A 7,217-nucleotide genomic window follows, 5' to 3' on the forward strand; every position below is an offset into this window, starting at 1 on the left:
TTTTGACTTCTCTCTACCCCCCTCTCCGTTGCTTTAAATATATTTAAATTCTGAGGGGGGCGCTCAGAAATATTTCTCAGAGCTGAGGCACTAAGATGGCCGCCTTGAAATTATTTTTAAAACAACCCCCCCTCCAGGACGGCCACCCCCTCCATGAGGAAAGGGAGAGGGGGGAAAAAATCCCCTTTTAAAACAAAATGGCTGGCTTAATATTTCATTTTTCACCCCCCCATTCTCCTCCCTGTTACACCCCCATTTCCAAGCCTCTACCCAGAAACCCACAAATTTCTCCCTTTTTTCATAACTGATTAGTGCACAGATTAATAGAGATATTTTCCTTGTGTACTGAAGTGTGTGTGTGTTTGGGGGGGGCATGAAGGATTTCTGCATAAAACAAAAATGGCTGCTGTGACTAACTCCCCCCCTTATAAAAAATATTTGAGGGGGGGCATTAATCAGTACTCATGCTCAGTCTGACATCAGCATAAATTGTTAAAGGTTAACTAGTTAAATACTAGTCCAACTAGATTTAATTTTATTTCTTTTCTTTACTAGTCTCTTCCTCCCCACCTCCCTTCTCTAAAGAAAAGCTTTTTTTTTTTTTTTCTGAATACTTCAGAAGGGAGTGGTTTGATGTGAAGGGTTTTTTTTTCCCCTTCAGGCATTGAAAAGGAAAAGATGAAATATATGTTTATATATAAATCTGTTTCTGCATACTTCACTGAAGTAAAAATGCATTTAATTGTGTACGTATCTTTTAAGTAAGAAGCGGTACTGGATTTTTTCCTTTTTTTAAAAAAAAAGTGATAGAAATTCTAGTGACTTTTGGGGGAGAGATATGAATAGATATGATGATTGAGTTTTTTCCAAAGGAGTCCATGTTTGATTCTCCCCTTTGCCCAGCCTTTTCAGTGATTCATTGTTGTAAATTTTATGTTCATTCTTTTCTCCCCTTCCCCTTCTCCTCTCCCTTAATTGAGTGTAAAATTGATCAGACTTAGGAAATTAATTTGGGGTAAATAGAACAGATTTTTAGAATAAAGGGGAAAGAGTCAAGTCTGAAGATTGTGAAATTATTTTCTCTTTTCTCCCATTTCAGTACATTTTCCTTCCTCCATGATCTCCAACACTGACAAAGTGGAAGAAACTGAGGTACTGTGAAAGAGAAGAGTAACTGGGACTGAGAGAAAAAGAGGTAGGGGTTACATTCAGGCGTTTTCATCTGACTTTCCAGCCTATGATTTCCACCTGTACTCCAGTGCTTATCTTAAAATGGTATCAGTAATCAGATGAATGGTTGAAAAGGAGTCCAAAAGTAGTTTCCTCATCCAAAGACTTGACCAGAGAGGTCTAGACATAAAATGACACTTGCTAGTTGGAGATGGAACATCACCCTCACTGCTACCTTTTTACTAACAAGCAATGCTAGCAGAGATAGGAGTGTAGATAGTTCAGTTCTTCTATTTTCATTCTCATCATCCTTTTTTTACTCTTTTCTTCCATCCTTTTGATCTCACTTTACTCTTTCTCTTGCTTCCCATCCCATACCTGTGGAATCATTTCTCTCTGGGATTATTTTTCTACCTCCTAAGAAGAGCCACTAGCTCTTCAGGCTTTGCAGTGCCCAGTAGCACCCTAAAAGAGAGGGATGGGTAGGCAGGAACCAGAAAGTATTAGTGAATAGGGAATAATATACAAATTCTTGTTTAAAAAGCTAAAATATTCTTTACGTTCCACCCCTGCAGGCACACGTAATTGAGCATTGGTTTCTATCCTTTTCTTAATCTGAGTTTTAGAATTCTCTTGCCTCTCCTTTCATATCATTCCTATACTGAGTCTGATTCCTATTCTTACACCAGATTTTGTTTTTCTGTCCTTGTCCTCAGTCTCTGTACTAGTCTGAGTTTTCCTCTCTTTCTGTATATGGCCTTCTCTGTATATGTGTCTTCATGTTTCACTGAGATTATCTTTCTCATCCCTATGACTCTCAGGCTCTGTCATCTCTTAAGTGACTTTCTATCTCTGTCTTCTGTTTACTTCTATTTTCCGGTCTCTGACTGTGTATGCCTCTTCCTCATCTGTGCCTGACTCTCTCCTCTTTCTGCCCCACCCTGTGTGTGTCTGTAGATCATACTGTGTCTGGGAAGAGTATCTGCACGTGTTTGTGGGCCATACTGTGCATCATGTGTGCCGCAGTCTCTCTGCCTCTGTGACCCTCTCTGGTGAGTTCCTCTGCCTGCTTGCCACATGTGCAGGTATGGGTTTCTAAAGATGAGTTTTGGGGTGGCTGTGCGCATCCCTGTACAAATATTAGTCATGCTCTTTCTTGAGTGTGTTTTGTATATGGTTCTGTTAATTTGCCTGATTCTCCTGTCCATCTCTCCCTCTGCCATCCTGTATTTCTTTCCTTCCTCCCTACTGACCTCTTGATTTTTCTTTTTCTGTCCTGGTTTCCATCTGCCTCTCTACCTGCTTGCTCCTATTATGGTATCTGTCTGCCTGCCTGCCTGCCTGCTCCTCCCTAACTGGCTGGCAGCCTCTTTTTCTCTCTGGCTGTCTGTCTGCTTCTCTGGCTGTTTGCCCACCACTCTCTCTTTAGCCATCTGTCTCCCGCCTGCCTGTCTCTATCACTTTTTTAGCCTGCTTCTCTTGGTTTGTCTACCTTCCAGGCCCTGCCATGGTTCTCTCTGTTTGCCTGTTATCTTGCCCTTCTATCAGTTCACTCCTTCTATTATTTATACCCTTTAAATTCATGATTTTTTCTTACCTTTTTTATGTCTGTCATCTTGTCTGTCTACTGTACTTGCCTGCTTGTTTCCCACTGTTTAGTGCCCATGTCTTTTAAAAAAAAAATTATTGTGATTTGGGTGAAAGTTTACAGAGCAAATTATCATTGTGTCTCATGATATTGACAGCAATTTCCCAAAATACAACAGCTGTCTTCCCACTTCCTCCCCATAGTTAGCTCTTCCCTATGTCCTTCCCTCCATGCGCTCCTGCCCCCCCTGAGCCGTCTCTCTGTGCATACACAGCCCTTCTATTCTCCCATGATTGATCTCTCCAAGGAGTGTATCTACCTAATGTAAATGTTCAGCTCATAGTCCTCTCTTTTGTTTGGCTAGAAAACACAGGAGTTGGTTCAATTTCAGACCTGAAGGCAGCTAGGGGCCATAGTCTCAGGGGTTCCACCAGGCTGTATCAGACCAGCAAACCTGGTCCTTTTTTTAATGATTTTGAGTTTTGTTCCATATTGTTCTCCCCCTTTATCCAGGATCTTCTACATAGATCTCCCTGTGAGTGGTTGACAGTGGTAGCCGAATGCCCATGTCTTTTAATCTTTCCACTTGCCAGCTTTTTCTCTTTTGATTTCTTCTGTGCCAATACCGCATCACTAGTAATGGTCTCTCTCCTCCTCTGCCCCAAACTTTTGGTTTTTTTTCAAATTTTTATCGTGATTTGGGTGAAAGTTTACAGAGCAAACTCATCTTCCATATAGCAGTTGATACACATTTTGTCTCATGACATTGACTACAGTTTCCCACAGTGTAACAGCTCTCTTCCCAGTTCCTCTCCATAGTTATCTCTTCCCTGTGACCGTCCTTCCCATGCACTGCCTGCCTCCCAAGCAGTCTCCCTGTGCATATAGTGCCCTTCTGTTCTCCCATGATTGATCTCTCAAAGGAGTGTGTCTCCCTGATGTAAATGTTCAGCCCATATGCTGGTCTTTTATTTGGCTGTAAGCCACAGGAGTGAGTTCAATTCCAGACCTGAAGGGCAGCTAGAGGCTGTAGTCTCAGGGATTTCACCAGGCTCTATCAGACCAGCAAGCCTGGTCTTTTTTTTTTTTTTTTATGGTTTTGAGTTTTGTTCCACATTGTTCTCCCGCTCTATCCCACTATCCAGGATCTTCTACACAGATCCCCCACTGAGTGGTTGACAGTTGTAGCCAAGCACCATCTAGTTGTTCTGGTCTCATGGTCATATAGGCTGAGGATCACATGCTCTACTAGTCCATTGGATTGGTTGTTTTTCCATGTGTCTTTGGCTTTCCACATTCTTGTTTGCTGTGGACAAGGAGAGACCCATTGTTGCATTTAGATGGCTGCTTGCAAGCTTTTAAGATCCCAGTCACTACTCACCAAAGTAGGATGTGGAACAATGTTTTGTGTAGTGTTATGCCAGTTGAGCTTGATGTCCCCTAGAACCACGGTCCCAAGCCCACAGGTCCAACTACTCACTCACTCCGGGTAGCTGGCTATGCCTTGCCCTAAACTCTTTATGTATCTTCTACCATATCCCCTATCCTACCTTCTCTCAACTACCTTTATTCATTCTCAGCTGTCTCTTTCTTTCTGTACCCAGACAGTCTGCCTGCCTCAGTTAGTCTTTTTGCCATCCTCCTTCACTGTCTTCCTGCCTTTCACTGTCTTTTTGCCTAATTGGCTCTTGTTGTCCACATCCTGCTTACTTTTCTTTTTCTTCTTTTTTTCCCAATCAGCTTTTGAATAGGTAGTACATACAGATGGTATAAAAAATTTTTAAAGTGTAAAAGGTATCCTATGAAAAGTAAGATTCCCACTTATACCTCTCCCTTAATTCCCCAGTTCATCTCCCCAGAGTCAGCTATTATTTCATATTTCTTGGACCTTGCTCCAGAAAAAAGTATATGCATACATACACACATAAACACACATGTTTACTTGTTCTTCATTGTATTCCTTCTCTTCCAGTTTGGTTGGATACTTACTCCTCTCTCAGTCAGTAAGTATCCCTTCCTACTTTAGGAGGCCTGCCATCCCTTGCCTCTTCTCTTTTTATTCTACTTTATGGACTTGTCTGAGTGAGTGATTGTTGCTAGTTTCTGGCACAAATGGTTTGTGCTCAACTGCTAACCTAAAGGTTTGGTGGTTCAAATCCACCCAGCAGTGCCACTGAAGAACGGCCTGGCAATCTGCTTCTATAAAGATTCCAGCCAAGAAAACCCTGTGGAACAATTCTGCTCTGTAGCATATGCATTGTTATGAGTTGGAATCAATTCAACTGCCATGGGTTTCATTTTGCTAGTTTCATGCTTTCACTACTAGTACCTGAAGAGAATTTAGGAAGGGCCTGCTCTCTCCTAATGTATTCTGTTCCATGTAGTCAGTTGTCTTAACAAGAGCACACCTTTGTTGGTATTTTCATCACTGTTCTATGTGTTAATTGAGAAAAGACAGGAGAGCACTGTCAGACATAGCTACAGTTAATAAGTTTAGGTAGTTTGTCAGCTGAGCTATTACACTTACATACAGTAGAAAGAGGCCTTCCCTGCTTTTCCGGCTTAGTCTGTATTAATTCATTAAAAGCATATGAATCTAGATCCTTTTAGGTTGTTCTTGTAAGCCTGCCCAAGAAATTTGTCTTTCTCTTAGTCTAAAATCCTTTGCTGCTTATTACAACTTGTCTCCTTTTGTATTCTTCCTTTTGGCCTCCCTCACATCCTACTTTATAGATTTTACAACTCTTTGGGGCAAATAAGGAGCTCTGGTGGCATAGTGCCTAAGGCATTTGAGTGCTAACTGGAAGGCTGGCAGTTTAAACCTACCAGCCACTCCTCAGAAGGAAGGTTGGGTAATCTACTTCCTCAGTGATATCGCCTGGGAAACCCAAGGAGGGGTTGCTGTGAGTCGGATCTGACTCGACGGCAGTATGTTTGTTTTTTGGTTTGGTTGGGGCAAACAAAGACACATCCTCTATTTATCTCGATGTCTTTCGGAAAGGTAATGATAAAACTTCTACACACAATGCACTGTTCTTTCATTTCTGCTTTTTTACTGCCTGTATTCCTGAATATAAGCATTTCAGCATCTTTTTCTGTCTCTCTCACTCCTCTCTCTGTCTCCCTCTCTCACTTCTCTTTCTTGGTTCTGTCTTTTCCTCTTGTCTGTCTTGTCTTCATTCTTGCCTCCTTTCTGATTGGCTACCTCTCCTCTCTCAGTCTGATTGGCCTGTATCTCTTCATCACCCCATCTGTCTGCATGCAATAATGTATGTGATAGCACTTTATAAATTATAAAGCACGGTGTAGTATAAAATACCATTATCACTCTGTCTTCCATCTTTCCTTGTTTTCTGCCTTTGTCTGCCATCCTTTTCTCTTTCTGCCCCTTTCTGTTTGCCTGTCTGTATTCCTCTAGAAGATCTTGCCTGCCTCATTTTTAGTCATTCTTTCTTTCCCTGCCAGCCTGTTTTTATGCTATCCTTCTCTATCTGCTTGGTTTTTGCATCTCTCCTTCTGTGTTCCCAGGTTTCTCTACATTACTTTTAACTATGTATTCTTTTTGTCCACAGGTTTTTTTATCTGTGCCTATGTGTCTCACTGTCTCTAACTGTTAATCTCCCTGCTTGTCACTTTCAATGTGGGCATCAGTCTGTGCCTTTTTCTGCCTTTCTGCACTTCAGAAAATAGAACTTAAATAAAAAATTAAAAGCCTGTATGACTAATTGGTTGAGGAGAGTACTTTTTTTTTTTTTAATAAGACTTCAGGTGAGAATAAGGAACTCAGAAATGTAGCTGTCAAATGCAAACTAGAAATTAGATGGCCCCACTAAAAAAGAGCTAGATAAAACCTTATAAGGGATTCTAAAGCCAATAAGATTATTTATTTAAAGCAAAAGCAAGAAACTTATCTAAGGCAATAGTTTCTAACTTTTTTGATCGTAGAAAGTTATAAATCCTTTCCCCAGGAACAAAGTATATACCAAAAATATTATGTATGTTTCCATGATGTTATGAATATCCTGAAATCTATGGACCTCAGGTTAAAGACCTTATATGGAGAACCCAGTGAGAATGATTGATAAAGCACAGACATGTCTGCATAAAACAAGTGGATTGAAGGACTGAAAAAAGATTTTACAATCTATGATTCTTTACCCAAGGAGATGTTAAAGAGATTGTAACCTGCCCTTTCCTGGGAAGGTCTGTCTTTTACTCTGAGATTATATATTTCTTATATATACTTATATATGTAATAAATATGCACATAACTATTTCTTAGGCATCTTCATGTTATATACTTAACAGTATATATATTTTTAAATACCTTTTCTAGTAAGTCAGTCACAAAACAAATATTGCATGATCCTATTTATGTGGTACAGGCAAATGTATAGAGACCAAAGCTTATTAGTGGTTACCAGGGATAAGAGGGAGGGGGAAAGTAGAAGTCATTGCT

The sequence above is a fragment of the Orycteropus afer genome, unplaced genomic scaffold (assembly GCF_000298275.1).
Source record: "Orycteropus afer afer isolate SDZICR_OR568_19922 unplaced genomic scaffold, OryAfe1.0 scaffold00330, whole genome shotgun sequence".
NCBI lineage: Eukaryota > Metazoa > Chordata > Mammalia > Tubulidentata > Orycteropodidae > Orycteropus > Orycteropus afer.